Source organism: Drosophila miranda (genome assembly GCF_003369915.1).
Source record: "Drosophila miranda strain MSH22 chromosome Y unlocalized genomic scaffold, D.miranda_PacBio2.1 Contig_Y2_pilon, whole genome shotgun sequence".
In the NCBI taxonomy this organism is placed as follows: domain Eukaryota; kingdom Metazoa; phylum Arthropoda; class Insecta; order Diptera; family Drosophilidae; genus Drosophila; species Drosophila miranda.
This window is the reverse complement of record NW_022881614.1, coordinates 20,865,352-20,890,310: the sequence shown is the minus strand read 5'-3', so window position 1 is coordinate 20,890,310 and position 24,959 is coordinate 20,865,352. Positions and strand designations below refer to the sequence as shown.

The 24,959-nt window shown below is 47.3% G+C and overlaps 1 pseudogene; it reads left to right on the top strand.

Annotated features, from left to right (window-relative positions):
• Nucleotides 1-7,677: 7,677 nt before the first annotated feature.
• On the top strand, nt 7,678-12,795 carry LOC117193853 (annotated as a pseudogene).
• The last annotated feature ends 12,164 nt before the right edge of the window (nt 12,796-24,959 follow it).

Below are 24,959 nucleotides of genomic sequence, written 5' to 3'. Positions count from 1 at the left end.
AAGACCGAAGTCGTGCTCATCTGCGAGCCATTCAGGGCGATACCAGGAAGCGGTTGGACCAGCAGCAGTTGCGGCAAGGCGGCCATCTGGGCCGTACAAATCCACCCCCAGGAGATATGCGCAGCCAACGAAGGATTTGTTAGAGCGAGGCTTAGAGAGGTAACCTTCTATAGCTGCTATGCCTCGCCGAGCTGGGACCTAGCGCGCTTCCAAAGTATGCTAGCGCATATAGCGGAAGACGCGCGCGGAAGAGCCCCCGTAATAATAGCGGGAGACTTTAATGCGTGGTCCTTAGAGTGGGGCAGTAAGGAAACCAACGCCAGAGGCACGTGTCTGCTCGAGGAATTTGCGTCCTTGGACGTAATACTCGCAAACGATGGCAGGAAGCTAACCTACTTCAAGGCGGGTCGAGGGTCCATTATCGACCTAACCTTCATGAGCGTCTCACTCCATAGGGGATCTACGTGGAGAGTAAGCGAGGAGTTTACGTTCAGCGACCACCAGGCGATCCACTTCGAATGCGGAGCAGCAACGAAAAGACAGCTAGCCAAAATTACCGGACCTAAATGGAAGGGCGACCACCTGGATGTGGAAACCTTCACGGAATATCTGCGCAACGCCAGCTGGAGCCCTGCGCGAGAAATGGCAGCGGGCCTGGCTCAGAAACTGGCGAAGCTCATGGAGGAGGTATGTGATGTGGCAATGCCAAGAAGGAAGCCTTGCAAAAGAGGAGCGCCCTGCTACTGGTGGAATGCGGAGGTTAACCAGCTAAGGAAAGCCTGCCTACGAGCAAGACGGTGCTACCAGAGAGCACGAGGTCGGCCTGAGTTCGAAACCAGGGGAGAGGAACTCCGATCAGCGAAAAGAGCCCTTAAACGTGCCATAAAGGAGAGCAAGTCAGCCTGCTTCAGGCAGATATGCGAGGAGGCTGACGTCAACCCTTGGGGGACGGCATATAAAGTCGTCACCAAGAGGATAAGGAGCCAGTCAACACCGGAAGTGACCTGCCCGATCCTGCTTCGTAGCATCGTGGAGGCCCTATTCCCACAGCACCCGTATAGGGAGGAGAGCGTCTCGAGCCAAGACTCCGAGCTGTGGCAACAGATTTCTGATGAGGAGGTGATAGCGGCTACCAGGAGAATTGGGGATAAAAAGGCACCAGGACCGGACGGTATCCCAAACAAGGCATTGAAGCTTGGAGCAACCACCAGACCAGAAGTATTTGTTGACACGTTCAACAGATGCCTACGGGAAGGAGTGTTTCCAGAGCAGTGGAAAGTGCAGCGGCTAATACTTCTACCCAAAGGAAATAAGTCCCCGGAGGAACCATCAGGATACCGCCCAATATGTTTGCTGGATACGGTCGGCAAAACCCTGGAGAGAATCGTCTACAACCGACTGCAAGTTGTGATCCAGGAGAAGGAGGCCTTATCGGAGTTCCAGTACGGATTCCGGAAGGCCAAATCAATGGTCGACGCCATCAAGGCAGTCACCGACATTGCATCCAGAGCGATCGAGGGAATAAGATGGAGATTTGGCACAAAGGAGTACTGCGCGGTGGTGACCCCGGATATCCGTAACGCGTTTAACTCAGCGAACTGGTCTCGGATAAACGAGGCGCTCGGGAGAATTGGAGTTCCTACCTACCTGATTCGGATAATAGCCAGCTACCTGTCGGGTAGGGTACTGAGGTACGAGACGGAGGAGGGACCAAAGCTCTACAGGGTGACAGCCGGAGTTCCACAGGGATCAGTCTTAGGACCCCTACTGTGGAACATAATGTACGACGACGTCCTGAGACTCCAGCTCCCGCAGGGATGCACGCTTGTCGGTTTCGCTGACGATCTCGCCCTGGTCGTGGTAGCCAAAGAGCTCCGAGATGTCGAGGCCAACAAGGCAATCCGGATCGTATCCAACTGGATGGAAAACGCGGGATTGGACCTGGCTGGCCACAAAACGGAGGCTGTACTCATCACGAGTCGGAAGAATGCGACTATTAAGTCGCAGGAGTCCGGTACCTAGGCGTGATGCTGGATAACCGATTGAACTACCGGGCCCACATCGAGTACGTGAGTCAAAAAGCCTCCCGAATGCAGGCAGCACTCGCAAGGATGCTCCCCAATATTGGTGGACCCAAGGCAGGTCGACGCTTACTCCTGGCGAGAGTAGTGGCCTCGATCCTACTGTACGCTGCGCCGGTGTGGTCTTCAACCCTATCCGGCAACATGAGTCTAAGAAGAAAGATGTCAGTGCCATATCGGCTCTGCGCTCTTCGAGTAGTGTCTGGATATAGGACGGTGTCGGATAACGCAGCCCTGGTCCTCGCGGCCATGATACCGGTGGATATACTAGCGCTCGAGATGACGCATGTATATGAAGCGCGCGCAGGGATGCGAGCTAATGCATCGCTAGAGACCATCCGTGCGTCGGAAAGGCGGGCGTCGATAGAAAAATGGCAGGCAAGATGGGACACGGCCACAAATGGACGGTGGACCCATAAACTAATCCCGGACATTGAGTCATGGATAGGGCGGAGAAGCGGAGATATGAACTACCACCTCACCCAATTCCTAACGGGTCACGGAGGATACAGGAAGTATCTGCATAGGTTCAAACACGAGGATACTCCCGAGTGTCCTGAGTGTTCGAATGAGAGCGAGGATCCGGAGCATGTGATCTACCACTGCACGAGGTACCGCTCAAGTGCAGAGTATTTCCCACGACCAGAGGAGCCAATGGCGTTCATGACGGAGTCCGACGAGAACTGGCAGCGCGTTAGCAACACCCTAATAGCCATCCAGAGCGATCTGAGAAGATGCGAAAGGGAGCGACGCGTAGAGGAGAGTGCCTAACGTAGGCAACCCATCCCCGCGAAGTAATACTTTGCGGTGATCCCGCGGGGAATGAGGTGGGCAGCTGTGCGTGGTGGTGAGTTTAGCTGGGAAGCCCCGAAGGGGTAGTCCAGTTCGTTGACTGGTACCACCCAGTCACCAGTCACCACCCACCGTAGCGTATCCATGGAAAAAAAAAAAAAAACACACATACTGTAAACGCTTCAACGATGGATGGCACACATACAAACAAAAACAAAAATCTGAAAAAATTCGAAATTGGACACAAAATTAAACAATTGATGGGAAATGGAAAAATATGAAAAAAAAAAACAATTAAAATGTGACGACACCCGATATTATGGAACCATTTATAATTCATAATGGAATTTGGAAAACTCTCTCTCTTAATGCATATAAAATCACACACACACACAGATAGTTTGAGTTTGAGTTTCCAAGTGCGGTCGTGTTTACAAGCGAGCTCCGAGTTTTCTACAAACAAAATCCGTATCACGCCTGGAATCAAAACAGAAGACGGTTCAAGTCAGGCTTTCAGCGTCCCGTACTCACTGCGCATGGTGGCTGGCGGCGGAGACTTCCCAGTTGGTTGCAGGGGCAAACGCAGACGAGCAGATAGGCCAGGGGGGGGTGATCGTTGGTTTTGGCGCATTTCTCTATCCATCGTGTTGGTGGTAGGAAAAATAAAACCAACTTTCACTCAAATCGCTTCACTTGCCTCGATTTATATTCACGGATCAGCTGATCGAGCAGAGGTGCTTACAGCACGGAGTTGCCGGACAGCGTATGACAGTCATAGGGTTGCCAGATAGGGCCAACCAGTTTGAAAGTTGAGCGCCAACCGGAAAATCGCGCGGGCCCCAAATTTTAAATTTTAAATTTCTAATTTCAAAATCGAGTATTTGGCAGTTACAAACAGGAAGAATGGAGGAGGAGGAAAAGCGGGTCTTTGAGAGGAGAACTAGCCTGCAGCGTTCCCCACCACAGTGGCAGACGCCCCGAGGCATTTGGCCCAGGGAGCAGGCAGTTGAGAAGCCGGCCCAGCTAAGCCTTGGTACCGGAACTCCACTTAAGGCGCCCCTTAGAGTGCTGCCAGCACTGACTGTGTCTGCACCAGCAGAAGTCCCTGTCAATCCCTTTGACTTCAGCAGTGCTTCCACAGACAAAAGCGGTACAGGACCAAAGGCCGACGGAGATCTGCGGTCGATCCTGGCTTCGCTGGTAGAAAAGTCGACGGAATTGTCGAAGATGCTGAGGGACGCCCGTTATCTCAACAAGGAGATGAAAGAGTTGGCGCAGAACGTGGTGAGGATGCAAAAGTCCGCGCTTCACAGCTTCGACGCAAAGTTTCAGAGGAAGGAGAGGGTGGAGCGGCGTGATCAGGAGACGCAGTGCTCCCCTCAACACGATACGCCGAAAAGGAAGCTGGACAAGCCGACGAGGAGCTCGCCGAAGCGCAAAAACAATATGAGTGGCCATCCCACGTTGCAGTCTCGCGAACAACCGGCAAGGAAGACCGAATCAGCTGCACCCACCGAAGGTGAATGGGAGAAGGTGAAGAGCAGAGCGCACGCCCGGAAGCCAAGGCCCCGTCCGGATGTTATTATCATCGAGCCGAAAGGGGAAATGACTTACGCGGAGATCCTTAACCTCGTCACCCGCAACCAGAGCGAGAAGATGAAGAAGGTCGGCGAGAGTGTGAGCAGAGTGAAGCGAACAGCCAAAGGTGCTCTTCTATTGGAGCTCAAAGACGCCTCGAAGGAGACCGCGCAGCTGCTTCGCGAGGACGCCTATGTCCAGGCTGTCCTAGGAGGCAAGGCGGAGGCGCGAGCACTCACCCAGCAGACGAGGCTAGAGATGCTCGACTTGGATGAGATGGCTACCTCGGAGGACGTGAGGAAGGCCTTTAGCGAGCAAATGGGGATTACACTCGATGTGGACGCCATTAAGAGTTTGCGCCCAGGCTTTGGTGGTACCCAGCGGGCTATTATTTGCCTGCCGGCGACCCTTGCGACGAAGGCGCTATCCGTTGGTAAGGTTAAAGTGGCATGGTCCGTCTGCCGCATACGGGAGCGAAATCTGCCGTTAAAGTGCTTCAGGTGCCTTGAGATCGGCCACGTTGCACTTAATTGCAAAAGCTCTGTAAACAGAAGCGGGTGGTGCCATATGGACGCCATATACAAGGGACACGCACTGCTTGAGGCCTTCGCTGCGTTGGACGTAGCATTGTTGAATCAGGGGACCGCGAATACCTTCAACAGGGGTGGCTCTGGGTCAGTCATCGACCTTACATTCGCCTCTAGCAGCCTTTCCCCTCTGTCCGCCTGGCGCCTGGGGAACCACTATACGGCCAGCGACCACGAGGCAGTGGTGTTCTCGATAGGCGGAGAAGGTGGTTGCAGACTGACCAGGGCAACGCAGACAAGCCGGAGAGCAGCCTACAATCCCGAATCAATGCGGATTCCAAGGTTCTTGGAGGCGCTGAGGAATATGGAGGTCGGAGGCTCAGCTCAACAGATGGTCAACCAGCTTCTGGAGTCCCTACTGCTCGCATGCGATGCCAGTATGAGTCGCAAGAGGCCATTCAAGGGTAAGCAATCGCCGACCTATTGGTGGAATGACGAGATCCAGGAGGCCAGACGCACTTGCCTGTCAGCTAGAAGGCGATATCAACGGGCTCGCAGAAGGAGTGGCACTAGCTGGCCAAGGCTACAGGCGGAGAACTGCGGAGCTAGAAAAGCCCTAAAGAACGCCATCAAGGAGAGCAAGAGGGAGTGCTTCCTGCAGCTTTGCGACTCAGCGGAGAAGGATCCGTGGGGACGTGCCTACAAGACGGTAATGAAGCGAATTCATTTCAGCAACGCGGGGTCGCCGTCTGACCCAGACCAGTTGCGGACGATTGTTGAGGCAGTGCCTGTGGGAAGGACTATTTCCGCCGCAGTGGAAGTTGCAACACCTGGTGCTCTTGCCAAAGCCAGGAAAGCCGCCGGACAATCCCTCCTCGTTTCGACCGATTTGCTTAATCGACTCGCTGGGGAAGACTCTGGAACAGATAATCCGTAGAAGACTAGACAACGCCGTCGAGGATGCTGGGGACTTTCACCAAATCAATACGGCTTCAGGAGTGGGAGGTCAACGGTGGACGCCATAGGCAGGTAGTTGACATAGCCTCCAAGGCAGTGGAGGGAACTCGATGGAAGGGCGGCAAGAAGGAATACTGCCTGATTGTCACCCTAGACATCAGGAACGCCTTCAATACGGTGAAGTGGGAGTGCATCCTGGACTCACTTAACCGGCGCGGTGTACCCCAATACCTTCAGGCAATCGTAAGGAGCTACTTCGCGGGGAGACTGCTGGAGTATAATACGGAGGACGGCGCGCAGACTCACGGCATAACGGCAGGAGTTCCCCAAGGATCAGTGATGGGTCCCCTATTATGGAACATTGCCTACGATGGAGTCATGAGATTAGCTCTTCCAGGCGGATGTCAGCTAACCTGCTACGCAGATGATGTCGCCCTGACGGTGGTGGCCAAGCACCTGGACGTCGTCGAAGCAAATTGTGACACCGCAATCCAGCTAATTGCAGACTGGCTCCGCTCTGCGGGACTAGAGATAGCTGCTCATAAAACCGAGGCAGTATTGGTGAGCACCCGTTTGACTGTGGAGACCGCTCACATCAGGGTTGGCGACCAGAGACTATCGTCGAAACGAGCCATTCGGTATCTGGGCGTGATGATCGACACCAGGCTCAGTTTCCGTGAACACCTAAGCTACGTCCAGGAGAGAGCGGCAAACACGAGTCGGGCGCTGTTCCGAATACTGCTGAACACCCGTGTCCCGAAGCAGGAGTGGAGGATTCTGCTGACCAGTGTAGTCCGCTCAGCCATGACCTACGCAGCAGACGTATGGGCGGATGGAATTAAAGTTGCCAGCTACGCTAGGGGCGTAAAAGCCACTCATCGCCTCTGCGCGCTCCGGATCTGCTGCGGCTTTCGGACCATATCCGACGACGCTGCCTTAGTCCTGGCGGGTGTCCTTCCAATTGACCTTCTGGTGCTTCAGGAGAGGGCCGTGGCCGAGGCCATCCGGGCCGGCGCGGCAAGGAGAGACGCGCGCAAGCAGGCCCGTGAAGGAAGCCTCAGAGCATGGCAAAGCCGCTGGGACGGCTCTGATAAAGGACGGTGGACACACCTCCTGATTCCGGATGTCCGATATTGGATCGGCAGGCGACACGGTGTGGTCAATTTCCATTCCACACAGCTTCTGAGCGGACACGGCTGCTTCAGCCATTACCTTTGGAGGTTCGGCCACGAGAACTCGCCGAACTGCTCGTGGTGCGGCGACGCCACTGAAGACGCTGAGCACATCATTTTTCAATGTGGGCACTTCTCACTTATTAGGGAGGAGTTGTGGCGAGCCGCCGGCGGGCAGCTCACGCCGAACAACCTGATCGAGAAGATTGTGAAAGACCCCATGGCATGGTCGGCCTGGAGCAACTTTGCAGCCGGCGCCATGAAGAAGCTGCGTAGGTGCGAGCGCCGAAGGAACGAGAGTGGCTAGGAGGAACCATGGTCCCTGCGAAGCAATGCTTTGCGGCCGTCCCGCAGAGACCCGGAACTTCCTGCCGGTCTCTCCAACTCAATACAGCTCCCTGTCTAGCTTTAGTTAAGTCCCAGGCTTATAAAATTTAATAAAATTAAGAGTTAATACAGAAAAAAAAAAAAAAAAAAAACCACACACACACACAGACCTCACCTGTTACGGCACACCACCACCCACACCACCATCACCACCAGCAACAACTACAACAACAGCAACAAGAACAACAACAGTTGCAACAACAGCTGAATAACATCAACAACAACAACAACAACCACTGCAGTGCCGCAACCACATCAACAACAACAACAACCGCTGCCGCTGCCGCCGCCGCCGCCGTCATGAGCCATCACCATACAACAGCACTGGAAGTGGGCAAGAAGCGGGCAGCGGACACAGATCTGTTTCCACTGGTATTTTTTTTTTTTCTTATCCTTTTCATACCCGATACTCAAAATGAGTATTGGGGTATATTAGATTTGTGGTAAAAGTGGATGTGTGTAACGTCCAAAAGGAATCGTTTCCGACCCCATAAAGTATATATATTCTTGATCAGCATCTATAGCCGAGTCGATTGAGCCATGTCTGTCTGTCCGTCTGTCCGTCCGTCCGTCTGTCCGTCTGTCCGTCCCCTTCAGCGTCAGTGCTCAAAGACTATAAGAGCGAGAGCAACGATGTTTTGGATCCAGACTTCTGTGATATGTCACTGCTACAAGAATATTTCAAAACTTTGCCCCGCCCACTTCCGCCCCCACAAAGGGCGAAAATCTGTGGCATCCACAATTTCAACGATACGAGAAAACTAAAAACGCAGAATCGTAGAAGATGACTATATCTTCTAGAGTGCAAAATCTGAACCAGATCGTATAATTATTATAGCCAGAATCAAGAAAACAATTTCATTTTTTCTCGCCCTGTCTCTCTCTAACACACACGTAGCATAGGCGGCTTTGCTTAGAGTAAAACATTAGCGCCTAGATCTCAGAGACTACAAAAGCTAGAGCAACCAAATTTGGTATCCACACTCCTAATATATCGGACCGAGACGAGTTTGTTTCAAAATTTCGCCACACCCCCTTCCGCCCCCGCAAAGGATGAAAATCTGGGGATATTCACAAATCTCAGAGACTATTAAGGCTAGAGTAACCAAATTTGGTATCCGCACTCCTGTTAGATCTCACTATAAAACGTATATCTCAAAATTTCGCCCCTCCCCCTTCCGCCCCCACAAAGGACGAAAATCTGTTGCATCCACAATATTGAGGATACGAGAAAACTAAAAACGCAGAATCATAGATAATGACCATATCTATCAGATTGCTGAATCTGGATCAGATCAGATAATTTTTATAGCCAATAGGAACAAATCAATTTGCAGTGGCTACGCAGCGCCCGACGTCACGCTCAGACTGATTTTCTGTCTCTCTCGTACGCACTCTTTGTCGTGTCGTTTAATATTAGCGGCGTCTGCCGGAGGAGAGCCATACTGACTTAGTATCGGGTATAGCCGTAGAGTTGCGGTGTCCGCAGCAACTCACAACGTTCCCCCTCGTATTTGTTGTTTTTTTTTTATTGATGAACCTTCCGTTTAACATCCGTTGGAATGCTTTCGAACCACCAAACCCCACTACACATTCAGTCATTCATTTAGTCATTTATTCAGTCACTTACCTGCACATCAAAGTGTCCTCAATTAACGTTGATTATCAGCATACCCCGCCCCCCACCCGCCACGCACTCACACTAATCAGTATACACACAGGCATTCCACAGCGAGGGGCATGAGGGGCATGATATCAATCACAAGCACAAGCACCATTCATGTGGCACAAAAGTGTTAATTTAAATGATTTAACCGATAAATGCGCCAAGGCTGGGGCGTGTCTTCTTTCTTTTGGGCCTTTCCATCTGCCTCTTGCCACTGCCACTGCCACTGCCAGCTGCAACTGCCACAGCTATCGCTTTCAGTCGCTCAGTCGCTGCCGTTGGATGTTGCTTAATTGTTTAAGTGCTTTTGCTGGTTAATTAGTTGCAACATGCATATAACCTTGATTATCCTTTCGCCATCATGCTCTACACACACACACCCACACCCAGCCACCCACCCACCACACTCACGCACACTATTTAGGACTAAGTATATATACATATACCTATGAATATAATTGATTGAACTGTGCGAAGGATATATCCACTAATTTCATTTGTGTTCTCTTCTCTCTCTCTGTCTCTCTCCCTCCCTTCCTCTTCATTTTTGCTCTTCCACACAACAACACACTCTTCCGTTCGATTATGCTCTCTCTCTCTTCCACTCTCTCTCTCTCTCTCTCTCAATCAATCTGCAATCAATGTGTGTGTGCGCCTAACTCTCTGATCATCAATCAACCAATCAACAAATTCCTTTATAACCCCAACAACTACAACTACAACAACATCAACAAATCAAAAAATTATATCATTCACTAACTGAATAATCAACCAAAAATCAAAAACCAATCCGATAAATGCCACAAAAAGATGGATGTTAAAACGGTTGGTTCATTTTTTTACTATGAAAACTTCGTAAGTACTCCAACAAACAACAACAACAACAAAAATTACAACAACCATAAAATATGTATATCCTGCATAAAATACGCAACTTTTGAATGCAAAATCTAACAAAAAGAGCCTGACAAAAATTGGAGAAAAAAAGATCAACGGAAATACCTTCACTGAAATACAGCTTTTTGCGCCCTTTCGCTACCTTTCGCATGGAAATTTTGCTTCGAATTCGCTTTCATTCATTATTTTTTCGTTTTGTTTTTTATATATATATTGCGTTTATTTCTTATTTCCCTCCTTCTCTCGTTTACGATCGAAAATTGGCCATAGAAAATAGAAGAATTGTAGTAGAAAGCAAGAAAAAAAAATAAAGAAACTCAAAATCAAGCTCGTTTTTAAGCAATTTGTTGTTAAAAAATCAATACACATATATTCGAATGTAGAAAAAACTAAAAGAAGGCCCAAAGAGAAAACTAATGTCTCTCTGTATTGCTCTCTCTCTCTTTAGCAATTCTCTGGAATGGTACCGTTCAAACGTCCAGCTGGAGAGAAGTCTGGCATTCCAGTGTATCAACCCGGTGCGACTACGTATCAGCAGCTAATGCAGCCCTATGTTCCAGTCTCATGTGAGTATCCCCAACAACAACAACAACTACAACAACATCAACAACCACAACAACAACAACAACAAGTACTACCACTACTACAACAACAACAACAACAACAATTATCGTTAAGTAGCGCCATAACAACAACAACTACAACAGCAGCAACAACAGCCAGTAATAATATTATTAATAATAATAACAACAACAACAACAGCAGTAATAACAATAATGCCATTCACGTAAATGCTGTAATTGCTACTGCCATCAATCCATCAATCACAGCCGCATCAATCGATCAATCAGCTGCTGCAGCAGATCCCACTAATAAACCCAGTGACGATAGTCACGATAACGATACCGATAACGATAAAGCTGACGATGATGCTGCTGACGAAAAAGAGAATGATATTCCAAAAGACACTGACGATCAGAATGAAACATCGAAGCCAACCCCAAGTCCCCCTATCGATTGTAGTACAACACAAACAATTGCAACAGCAGCAGCGGTAGCAGCAGCTGCCACAGACCCAGACGCTCTGGAGAAACAGGCAGCAGCAGCAGCAGCAGTGGCCGCCTCATCCAGTGGTAGCTCTCCCGCCCCCTGTCCAAGCCCACCCACTGACAGAAGCCTGCTGCCCCTGCCGGTGCCCCAGCCACCCAATGGGGACAATAACAATTACCTGTCCTATATCAATAACAATTTAACCAACGGCCAACGGATCAAGTCCGCCAGTCCGCCCGAAGAGCCGCTCAATGACGAGGCAGACCAGGCCCCAACAGCAGCTGGGGCCTCCCTGACCTCGACTCCTCGTGGCTATAGCAAATATAACGGCGATGCCATGCCCGCCTACAGCTATGCCAATTTGTACTCGCCCTACAACAGCGGCACCTCCTCCATCGTGAGCATCGCCGGCAACACGCCCTCCTATGTCCAGGCCCAAATGCAGCAGCAGCAGCAGCAACACCAGCAGCAGCAGCAGGCCCAAGCGCAGGCCCAGGCCCAGGCTCTGGCACAGGCGGCCTATGCTCAGCAGGCTTATGCCGCATATGCGGCCGCTGCAGGACTCACGCACACACAGCCCACGGCAGCCGCTGGCGGCTACTATGCCTATCCCGCTGCCCTGGCCAAGGAGGTGGCCCAAAAGAACTACGCCCTCAAGGTGGCCAGTGCCGCATCGGCGGCGGCGGGCAAGTCGGGATCCCACTCGGCGGCCGCCTACACAGGCATGACCCTCAACAAGGGATTTGTGGCCGCAGCAGCTGCCCCGCAGCCCGTTCAGGCGCCACAGCCGCAGGCCGTCTCCATGGCCACCCTGCTGCAGATGCAGGCTCAGGCGCAGGCCCAGGCCCAGGCTCATGCCCAGGCCCATGCCCAGGCCCAGATGCGGCAGATGGGATCCTTGCCCAGTTCGGGCATGTCCACGCCCATGGCGCCTGGCACGCCGCTCCGCTCGGCCAGCGCTGGCGGTGCCCAGGCGCCGCAGTACTTGTCGGGGGCTGCGGCCGCCTCTGGCGCCCTGCTGCGTGCCTCCTCCCCCATGCAGTATGCCGGAGCCCAGGGCTACTTCTATCCGGGCGTAATGTCTGCTCCGGCTGCAGCCGCCGCCGGATATGCGGCCTATGCCATGCCCTCGAGTCAGGCGGCAGCGGCACAGCAGTATGCAGCAGCAGCAGCAGCTGCCGCCGCTGCGGCCACCCAGGGGGGAGCCCTAGGTCTGAATCCCTACAAGAAGATGAAGACATCCTAAAAAGGGACCCCCACGCCCCCCACACAAGACACAACTGTACTTAAAAGCTCTCCCGTCACACATCGAAGACGTGAGAAATACGTGCCTCAGAAGTAGAACGATTAGACTTTAGTTGTTAGACACCACCCCCAACCCCCCATCGTAACCCATGACACACGATCGCGCACAAGAAGGCTTTGAAAAGCTCTCCCACCCCTCCTCACTAACACACGCGCGCATGCTGCCCTGCCCCCGGCTCCCGCCCTCTCTTACTAACACAAATGCCGCGCAGCTTGCAACGAACGAAAACTCTTTTGCCATTAAGTTATTAACGAAAGGAAACACAAACCTCACTGTGGACTTGTAAGGTATTGCCATTACTCTCAAATGCAAGACAAAGAAGAAGAGAAGCTTTCGAAAAGCTTTCAGAGAGCAGAGACACACGAAAAGAAGAAGAAGAAGATGATAGATTTACTTAAGTTCCTTCTCTGGTTAGAAATTAGTCAAACACTAAACAGAAACAAAAGAAGATAAGAATAGGGAGATCGGCAAAGGCAATGTGATAGCACAATGTGCAGTCGCACCCGCATAAATGCAGTAACCGTTCCTCTATTGCTCTTCACGCGTCATCTCTTGAGCGCGCTCTCGCTGTCGCTGTCTCTCCTTAAATGTTTACATAGATAGCGGCCATAAATATCGTGAATGCTGTTGTAATTGTTTTAATTAAATTGTTGAGCATCGAGAGAATTGTGCATAACGTAACGGAATATTGTCTAGTTATATAGAAATACTACTACTTATACGATATACATACATCATAGCTGTACGTGCTGTATGCTGCTACTATCTACTATATTTATACACACCCCCACAGCCCACACCCCACACCCCACACACACACACACACGCTCATCCGCTCATACACCCATGCACCCATACAGACTCTGTAAGAGAAGAAAGAACGATCTGTAATCGTATATTTAAAGCCTTACTAAACACAGATATCACTCTCTAACACACTCTTAAGCCACCCTTCAAAATTAATTAATTCATTAATCAACATTATGTTTGTCAAAGATTTAAACCCAAAAAAAAAATAAGTATGTAAAACTTTTCATTTTCGTTCACACACACCCACACTTACACACACCTTATCTCTATCTTTCAATGTATTTGTAAATGTTTGTTCTTTCTGTAATCAAATGTTAAAAAGAATAAAATCATTGGCAAACAAAATTAAGTTTTTTTAAGTTAGATCTCTCGTGTGATTATTAGTTTATCAGTTTCTCTCTCTCGCTCTCTCTTCTACATATGTACTTTTTATGTTTTATTTATATATATTTTATGTAAAAGAAACCAGTTTTTAATGTAGTTATTACATAAATAATTTATTAAGAAAAAAAAAATAGAAAATTAATTTTTCGCCACTGACTTGCGCGCACTCACCTAAGTCTTAGACACACACGCCCCACCAGCACCAACAGCCCAGACCATCCCCTACATTTTGAGTAAAAAAAAACAAAAAAAAAAGAAACATCCTTACATTATGTTATGATAAATACTATAATCTCTGTCTCTCTCTCTCTGTAAAATTGTTCTTAATTGAAGTAATTCTAATGTCGTTACAACAAACAGATTTTTGATGTGTTTTTGCCACTAATTCTTATCCTAATTCTAAATCTAATTCTAATTTATAGTTTCGATAGTTTTTATTAATATTTTATTTGAAATATATATCGTGTTTTTATCTATCAAACAACAACAACAACAACAATATATCCTATTCTGTGTGTTGGTATTCGCCTTTATTCGATTTTATTTAGTTTTTCCGTTGTGCCGCTTTTCTCATTCATTCCAACCCTTTAAGTATCCGGAATAAAACCAAGAAAAACCACCCCCCACACACACACACACACACCACACACACACACATACACTTGCGCTTAACGGCAGAGCAGCACTCGTATACACTCCACGCCCCCTAGTGCTTTCCTCCCCTCCTGAACCTTTTTCATCATCTTCTTACATCTGTATATGTTTTAGCTCTTAGTATAATGGCAATGGCAAGCAAAATGAGTACGCTAACGGTAGAGAGATCTATATATCTATATAATAGTTGTAAACCTCTGAGCAATATATATCGTACCATATTTATCTGTATCTGAATGTATGCCTATATGGGCGAGCTAATTGCTTGGCTTATTCAAACTATACTCGATAAGAACGATGCTTAAACATGCAGCGAGACTGTACTCCTATATCTATGTCTTATATCCTCTATATGTCTTGCCTAACATTTACTATATATATACATATAGTTAAATATCCGCAACTCGATTTTAAGTTTTTTAAAAAAGACTTTTATTTTACAACTTAAATATCTCTAAGTGACAAGATTTAAATGAATTCCCCGACTTGACTAAGGGTCTGCTTGTCTCAAACGGAACTGATCTCTCTGCTGCTGACTAGTTTCCATGAGCCCTTCTCTTGGAACTCCCGACTCTGGCTTCGGGCGTTGCTTTCCTCGGCTGCATCTTCGTGTCGGTGGCGTACGTGCCTGGATCGATATTTGGGGATGCGTCGGCTTTGATGAAAGGCATCCACTGCTGGCGATCGGTGTTGCATTACATGACGGAGCTAGGAATGTGATACTCCTTGGTTTTATGTCTAGCTTTGATTGGTCCTCATGAGTGGCGAGATTCTAAAGAATCGATTTCTCGAGAGTGGCGTGATTCTAATGTTGATGAAACAATGTGGTCCATTGTTTATATTATGGGGGGCCCTAGCTTGGAGTATGGGAATAAACAGTTATTGATACTTGAGTGGGGTCCTGTTACTTGTGTAGATGGGGTGGATGAATTGTACATAAACATAATGTGTATGGGATGTGGGGAATTATGGATATGTCACTCCCCCAACGTTTGTTATTAGCCTGTCCCTAGGCGATTACCCTCGGGTATAGTGACGGGGTGTCAAGTGCGGTGGCTGAGGTTGGTTCCTCTTCTGCTTCTATTATAGGGTTAATACATTAAACCGTGACTCTTTTAGAAGTTTTCTTAAATTTAACAGCTACATAACTTAGTAGTACTAATATAATTATGACAAATGAAATTAGTAGACTTTGTTCGGAGCAAACCCAACCGATTAGCTGCTTGCCAAATAGCACCTAATTCTTGGCCCTCAGCCGCTTATTTTGTTTGTTACTTATGTCTATGTCACTCATTTGTTTGTTAAAGCTTTGCGCTTGCATGCCCTGCTAAACGCTCTCTGCCAGCTCGCTCTTCGCTATCTCCGCTTTGCGTCTGCCTACTGACGTCGGCCGAGCGAAGCTGCGCTTAGCGATCGGAGCGGCAATGTAAAGGGCAGGCAAGCCACACTTGCAATTTGGATGTCACGCATTAAAGAACATATCGTAATTTTATTTCTGCGCCGAGTTTTATTTAATTCGAAATAATTAGTCGGCCGATTGGGGATAAAAAACATTATCTCCACATAAAATTTGGTGCCCCCGACGTGATCTCTGAGTTGCAGTGTCAATTAATAATCATTCGCGATCGACATTCGTTAGCCCTAGCAAAATTTCGGCGGTTAAGCACAATTCGGTGCTAAAACACACTTACATACACCTACATACACGCATTGCTGGCTATTAATTTCTCTGTCACGACAATTCGGTCAGTGCAGTGCGGTAGGCAGTGCAGCGAACTCACTAATACACACAAGCGGAGTACAAAGCGGAATCGGACAGCTCGCACAGCAGCACAGCTAAAGGCATTAGCTGTAATCCCTTTGCTTTCGGTTCCCACGTTTATACGTATACAGGGTGTCTTTTTCGGTCGTGCTGAGTGACTCTTTTAAAACCTCAACATGGCAGCACCTGAGCCTACCAATGTCGCGAACGCAGCAATGCCGAGTGATGTTGATTTCTACAAGCACAAGGCCGAGTCCATCGCGCGCCATCTAAAGGCCATGGATCGCTTTCTCACCAAGGAAGAGCTTGCCGAGTTAGATGAGGCAGAACTTCAAGCTCGCTTAGAGCAAATCGAGCGAATGAATGCGGATTTCGATGCCGCTCAAACGAGCCTTGAAAGGCTGGATTTCCTGCAGTTAGCCCATGATGCCCGACTGGACTTTTCGAATGTTTATGTGAAGGTTAGGTCCAGGCTGTCGCGGGAGTTGATGGCTACTCGCACGGTAAATGTTGCCAATTCAACGGCTCGGCATACTCTCGAGGGGAATTCGTCGTTGTTCGCCTATAATAGTATAGGCCGTTCTCGAATGCCCGAGTTGCAGCTTCCGCGATTCGGGGGAACTACATGGATTGGCCAGAATTCCACTCGATGTTCTCGACAATGGTGCACAAAGACTATCGTATACCAATCATCGAAAAATTTCAATATCTTCGTGGATGTCTAGATGGTGCTGCGCTGGATACGATTCGTTCCTTGGAACTTTCTAAGGAGAATTACGACAAGGCGTTGAATTTGCTAATGTTGCGATTCGATAATAAACTGTTACATTTTCAGGCACACGTCAAGGCCATTTTCGGGCTGCAAGGGGTGGAGAAGGGCTCAGCTATCGGCTTGCGCGCGCTCAGCGACAAAATCAATTCGCACTTGCGTGCATTTCAGACCTTGGCGACCCCGCAGGAGATTTCGGATGGGTTGCTGATTTTCATCATAGGCACGAAACTGGACCACAAAACAAAGGAGAAATGGGAAGAGAACTTGCCGACGTCAGGATTGCCTCGGTGGTCAAGCATGGCCTCATTTTTGGAAGCGAGATGTCGGATGCTGGAGAATTTGGGATCAGCCATGGCAACAAGTCTTAGTCAACAGGTGGGAGAAGACAAACCTGTCACCCTTATCACCTCCAGTAACGACCATCCTAACCCCATATGTAACCATTGCAATTCCTCCGAGCATTACATACCTAGATGTCAGGCATTCCTGAATCTCTCTGCGTTTGAACGATACAAAGAAGCAAAGAAGAGCCGCTTGTGTTTGAACTGCCTCAACAAAGGCCATGAATTGCAGAGGTGCAGGTCAAGACTTTGCAGGCATTGCCAGGCCAAACATCACACGCTACTCCACATTCCATCGGGAACTGGTGCTTCATCTTCCTCTTCACCGGCCGAGGAATCGATCCAGCAAGAGGCCGCGACTGTGCTTCTAGCAAGCGGGTGTTCTAGCCCTCCCCCCTCGATCCAGAAATCTCAGCCTAGCCAGAACGTGCTGCTACCTACTGCCCTCGTCCATGTAACAGATCGTTATGGAGCATTTATCCCATGTCGTGCCATTTTGGATTCTGCATCACAGGCAAACTTTGTAACATCTAGACTTGCTGATCAGTTGCAGTTGGATCATCGCTCGTCTTATGTTCACATCTCTGGAATCGGAGATTCCATTCTACCTTCGAGCAAGTCTGTACATATAGTTGTACAATCCCAGGACGCAAGCTATCGAGCTTCCTTCGCTGCAATTGTCACCAACTCAATTACGGAAATGCAGCCTAACTTCGGCGTAGACGCAAAGGATTGGCCAATGCCGAATAATCTAAAACTAGCTGATCCTAATTTCTCCAAGCCCCAACGTATCGATCTGTTGATAGGTTCTGGTTTGTTCTTCGATTTAATGTGCGTCGGACAGATTCGACTATCAGCCCAATTGCCAACATTGCAGGAGACTAAACTTGGTTGGATAGTATCAGGAAGCATTGATAGCTCGGAGAATAAGCGTGCAGCTTTAACCGCTTTTGAAAATTCCTCGTGCATCTCTATTGACGATTTTCGACCCACAACGCTGGAGTACCAAAACTAAGAGCAGCAATGCAGGAAGCAGCTGCTCGAGTGCCAGGTGCAAGTGGCAAACCTGCGATCGGAGAATCAGGAACTGCAGCGCGAACTTTTCCATATATTAAAAACCTACATATCCACGCCAAATGAAATTCAACTTTCAACAGTTTCTACATTGCCAAATTTCCTGCCATTCTATGCAATTACAGAGGTTCCCGATGATCAAGACGTAGTCACGACAAGCCGCCTTCGTAAAGAAGCGCCGATTGCTGCGTTCGACGATCATCCCAGCGTAGCCGCCAGCTGCGCCCAAGCAAGCATCTTCAAGAGGGCCGTTGGAAAAATAGCGGTTCTGCCCCTTCAGGATGGATCTGTTGAAAGCCTTTGCCTTCCAACGGGGGGTGAATGTTCGGAGCAGAACCCAGCCGATTAGCTGCTTGCCAAATAGCACCTAATTCTTGGCCCTCAGCCGCTTATTTTGTTTGTTACTTATGTCTATGTCACTCATTTGTTTGTTAAAGCTTTGCGCTTGCTTGCCCTGCTAAACGCTCTCTGCCAGCTCGCTCTTCGCTATCTCCGCTTTGCGTCTGCCTACCGACGTCGGCCGAGCGAAGCTGCGCTTAGCGATCGGAGCGGCAATGTAAAGGGCAGGCAAGCCACACTTGCAATTTGGATGTCACGCATTAAAGAACATATCGTAATTTTATTTCTGCGCCGAGTTTTATTTAATTCGAAATAATTAGTCGGCCGATTGGGGATAAAAAACATTATCTCCACAGACTTATTTGTAATAGGTTACTATATTTGGTGTATTGCATAATTATTTCATTAGTTTGGACATACGACAGTGGTTTTATTTTAGTTATGTTGTTGTTGACATAAACATTATTTCCTTCCGCTATGATTTCTTGGCTTACACAATTCTGGTTTAGCGTTGTTTTTGGAAGATTCCATGTGATTAGTATATTGGGTTCAATAAAGTTTATTTGAAAGTTTTGGAATATGGACATTTAGTGGGAATTTCCATTAAAATTCCTTTTATACAATTGTCATTCTTTTTCGATCTAGTTTCTTTAACAAATACTTCTTCATTTTTTATGTAGTACTTGTCGTATGTCATATCTGTTAACATGTTATTTAATTCGTCTGGATACGGAACGATTTTATAGATTGGTACTTTTGTAATGTCTTTGGGAATGTTGGAAATTATTAGAATTTCGTTGGTATCGGATTTTAGCCATGTGGAGGTTTTTATATTTAGTATTTTCTCAGAATTTATTTGTACCAGGTAGTCTTGTTTTAATAATTTTGGATTAAATATACCGAGCCTAGTTAATTGCATACCTAGTTCTATATCTTCGATATATTCTGTGAAATGTTGTAGATTGAATATCAAAATTTCTATTTGTTGATTCCTGCCTTTTTCTTCATTTAGTTTGTTTATAACGTTTATTCCGCTATTAACTGCATCTATTACCAAATTTCGTTCATTCATTTGAATGCTATGGCTGGCTAAATTTTCTATTTTTTGTTTCAAATCGACTTTATCTTCCTGATCTAGTGTTCCAAAGAGATATTTGTAGGCTGTTCCTACTATATTGATTAGGCCTCTTTTATTTCTTTTGGTTATTTTTAGCCCGTTCATTTCTCTTTGCAATTTGTCTACTAGATATTTTATTTGGATTATGTCCTGGAATTTAGTGGCTTGCATTAATAAATTTTGGTATAGTTCTTCGGTTTTAGTTACATTAACAGTTAGATAATGGTATTCGTAATTGATAGATATGTTAATCGATCCAGTTTTGAATATCATATATCCGTTTTGGGATTTTATAGGATTTATTTCTATGTTTTGGCCCTGTGCCATTACGATGGTAATTATGAGGAAGATGAGGATTTTAATTGTGTTGAAGTTCGCCGATTCCATTAACTTCCTCGGTTTCTCTGGAATTATTATATTTGCTTCTATTAGATTTCTTCTTTTCTTGAGTTTTGATTTATAATGAGTTATTTTCCTACCCCTATTCTTTTCTTCATAATGTTTTTCGTCTACCTGTCTAATTTCGCCCGTCCTTTTGAAAGGATTTGTTACCTTAGACTTAACTAGAGGTGATAGTTTATAGCGGGTATCTACTTCATACTCTATGCGGTTTTAATTTAATTGAGTGATTTTATTCACTTTATTTAGTTGGGTGTCATAATCAGGTGAGCCTGCATAAATGAATATATCAGCTGGTGTCCTATTTGTGGTATTATGTTTAATTTTATGATTATAAGTATAAAGAATTAATTCAAACTTCGTGAATCTATCTTCTGGGTTATCCTCGCTAGATATTATTCTTAATTTTTCATTTACTGTTTTATGAAATCTTTCTACGTCAGATATTCCATTTTTGCTGGAAGTGATCTCTATTTTGACGTTTTCCGCATTCAGCCATGCTTGCAATGCTGTGCACATAAAAGCTGAATCTTTATCGGCTTTGATTTCAATTGGTTTGCCCATCTCGTTAAAAACTTTCATGATGGCTCTTTTTGCTTCTAACCAGTCACGACTTATTACTTCTACAAGAGTGGCAAACTTCGAGTATACGTCAATACATGATAGGAACTGTTGGTTACCAACCATATAGAAATCTATGACGTATTTCTCTCTGATGTTCAGTATTTCCGGTGTAGTTTCGAATGCCAACTTCGTATTTCTATGCTCTGTTTTGGCAATATTACAAGTAGGACATTCGTTTATGATGTTTTGGATTAGTTTTTGATAATCCGGGTAATAGTATTTTCCCCTAAACCAATTGACGGTTTTCTCTATCCCTGGATGGAGTAAGCCTTTATGATTCTTTAATATGGTTTCTGTTCGGGCCAGCCGCTGAAGAATAACCGTAACTTTAACATTATTATTGTATGAGCAGAGAGAGCCGCCTATGTTGTAAAACGTTGACGTTCTGCAGAGCTGCTGCGCTCTCCCGCTAAAGGGGCTCTCTGCCGCCGCCACTTCGGCAACTACTTTGATCTGCTGCCGCCACTTCGGCAATCACTTTGATCTAACGCCGTCGTCTATAGTTTAGTTCTATGCTAACCCCTCTGCGCATTGGTTGCATATCGATCTCGCATAAGGTTTATCTGGCAATAGCAAGCAATCGGCTTCCGCTAAGCCACCAAGATTAAATACGAATTATAAAGTTTAACCCGAAATCTCTTTTCATTTTTGAAACACATAGGTGCCAAAAAAGCTTGGCATCTCAAACATTGGTGACCCCCCGACGTGATATAAAACCATTGCTTAATCGCGTTCCGTTAAAACACTTATTATTTATACAATATTTTGCTGTTGGGTAGTTTAACTACCAACAAATACATTTGGGTGCACGTTGAAAAACAGTTTAAAGTGCAAATTCAGTGAGAGTGCGGCTGGAATATTTATAGCCAAATTCCGGTACTTTAAGCGTCGAATCTCTCATTCTCTGCGCAGCTGCAGCCGCGGTTCTTGACTTTTCGTGTCTTGCATTCTCGCTCTCGCGTCTATACATCGTCGCTTAAGCGGTATTTCATTTTCCGTTGTTGTGTCGAATTGCACAACGGTTAACATGGACAACGATCCGAATAAAGGCGCGGGCGAAAATATTGTGGGGGCTGATTCCAGACTGAGTCTGTATAAGCGTAAAAGTCAGTCATTATATGATCGATTGCACAGGCTTGGCGAATCCTTCGCGGGGAATAAAATCGATAAGCTGACCGCCGCGGAAGTCGAGGTGCGCCTTGATATGTTGGCAGAAATTCGAGAGGAATTTAATAAGGCCCATAACGAGTTGGAGGCTCTCGATCAAAACGAGATTGGGAGTGAGCTGCGCGAAATCTTCGATACTCTTTTCATATCGTTGAAAGCTGAGTTGCTGGCTGCTGTTGAAGTAAGCCAGTCACACGCCGCTGCCCATTCTACGACTCTGCCAAGCCATTCCGGACATAGTACCATCATCATGGCTCACAAGCAGCGACTTCCTGAGCTGAAGGTGCCTAAGTATTCTGGTGGATACGTCGAGTTCTCGGATTTTATGGCAATGTTCAAATCGGTGTTTGAAGCGGATGCGGATCTCAGTGACATCGAGAAATTCCAGCACCTTCGCTCTTGCCTCGCTGATGCGGCTTTGGATTCGGTTCGATCGTTAGAGCTCTCCAGTGCCAATTATCGTGCGGCTCTGGATATACTTAATAAACGCTTTAATAACAAAAGACTTGTTTTCCAGGCACACATCAAGAAGATTCTTGGGCTAAAGAGGGTAGACTCGCCTTCTGCTAAAAGGCTTCGGGAGTTTTCGGATGCAGTCAATTTACACATGCGAGCGTTGCAGACATTGGGAACTGCTGAGGAGATTTCAGGATTCATGGTCATCAACATGCTGCTGCAGAAGTTGGATTCGAAGACGCAAACCAAATGGGAGGAGCACACATCGTCGGATGCTATACCTACCGCAGAGGAATTCTTCGAATTCTTGCAGCAACGCTGCCAGAAAATGGAGCGGTTGGAATATGCTACAGCGACACACGCTAGTAGCGATCAGGTGGGAAAAAACCATTCCTATACGCAGGTTAAGAAAACGTTTGTAGCTTCCAACTCTTCCGCCGACCCGTCTGTATGCGTCTTTTGCCACTCAGCGGGCCATGGAATATACTCGTGCAAGATATTCGGAAATCTCTCACCGTTGCTGCGCCACAAAGAAGTGAAGAAGCTTTCCCTATGCTTCAATTGCCTAAAGCCGGGGCACCGGACCCGCGCATGCAATAGTGGAAAATGTCGAGTATGCGGCGGTAGGCATCATAGTTTGTTGCACTTCGATAGTATACAGCCCACAACACAAGGCTGCCCAGGTATTACTCCTCCCGATCTGGCCGTTCAACCGAACTCTCTTTCCGTTGCTCAAAATTCTGCTAGCAGCTCGTCTCTACCTTCGTCTACCTCTCTTCCTGCCCAAGGTCTTCACTCTGATGTCGTGCTTCTGGCTACAGCCGTGGTTCTCGTAAAGAATCGGTCTGGCGTTTTAGTTCCTTGTCGTGCCATCTTAGATTCAGGATCGCAGCTGCATCTCGTCACATCCAGGTTCGCCCAGCAGCTTCAGCTTAGGAGAACCCAATCGTCTGCACTTGTGTCTGGGCTGGGCGATACCAGCGTGTCTACTGAGGGATCCACCATAAGCATTTGTATGCATTCTCGCACCCCTGCTTACACAACTACACTTACTGCTCTCATCGCCCCCACGATTACCGATTCTCAACCAAGTATGACAGTAAATGTATCCGATTGGCGTATTCCATCTAACATTCAGCTCGCTGATCCTGCATTTTTCAATCCTCAACGGGTTGATCTTCTCATTGGTGCGAGCGTTTTTTATGATCTCCTATGCGTAGGGCAAATCAAACTCACCGATGGAATGCCTCTTCTGCAGAAGACCCGGCTTGGGTGGATCGTATCTGGCGGTGGACAGAAGGTATCAAGCTCGGCGCTTTTGGCTACGCACAATTGTCCAGATTCGATAGCTGAGATGGAAGCAAGGTTGGATAAAACTCTTCGTATGTTTTGGGAAGTCGAGAATTGTGTGGAGGCTGGTTTGAATACCAAAGAAGAAGACGATTGTGAAGCACATTTCGTAAGCCACCTTTCACGGTTGCCATCCGGGGAGTATGCAGTTCGTCTGCCGCTAAATAACAATACTGATCGTTTAGGAGAATCTTATGCTCAGGCTTATCGACGGTTCATCAGTCTGGAGCGAAAACTGGAGCGGAATCCTACACTCAAGGAGCGGTATTCCGCCTTTATGAGGGAGTACATTGATTTGCATCATATGCACCAAGTCAACCCTGATTCCCGTAGTCTCTGCAAATATTTCTTGCCTCATCACTGTGTCCTAAAGGAGGACAGTACGACGACAAAACTCCGTGTCGTTTTCGACGGATCCGCAGCTACATCAACTGGATATTCTCTAAATGATGTGATGATGACAGGCCCTGTTATTCAGCCTGCATTGTTTAACATATTGATTCGCTTTCGAACATATCCAGTCGCTCTCACTGGGGACATTTGTAAAATGTACCGCTGCGTACGAGTGTCTCCACCCGACAATTTGTATCAGTGCATCCTATGGCGAGATTCCATCGAGTCCGAGGTTCAAGTCTACACATTAGACACTGTTACATACGGGACTAGGGCTGCATCATTTTTAGCGGTCCGCGCAATGCACCAGCTGGCCATCGACGAGGGTGAGTCCTACCCTCTTGGCTCAGCTGCTCTGCGGCAGGAGTTTTACGTGGATGACCTTATTTCGGGCGGTAATTCGGTCGCACAGGTCATGGACAAGATGCACCAAACATCAGCTTTACTGTCCCGTCGTAATTTTAGACTTAGGAAATGGTGCTCCAGTCACCAGGAAGTACTTGAGGGAACCCCTGAAGATGACATAGAGAAGTTCCTAAAGTTTAATGATGGAAGCGACATTGCCAAAACTCTCGGCTTAGCGTGGGACCCTGCTTCGGATCAGCTGCTTTTTGCCTTGTCCGCACTGGACACAAACTCAAAGCCATCAAAGCGGTCGGTTTTATCTACGATTGCGCGGTTCTACGACCCTCTTGGATTGATAAATCCAGTCATTGTCAGGTGCAAAATCTTCCTTAAGCAGCTTTGGAGAGAAAATTTGGATTGGGATGAAAGCCTACCCTCAGCGTTGCATTCAACTTGGATGGACTTGAGAAATAGTTTGGCAAGCATTTCTCGGATCTCATTTCCTCGCTTGGTTCTTCGTTCTAGTGTGGCTACAGAAGTTCACGGATTCTGTGATGCC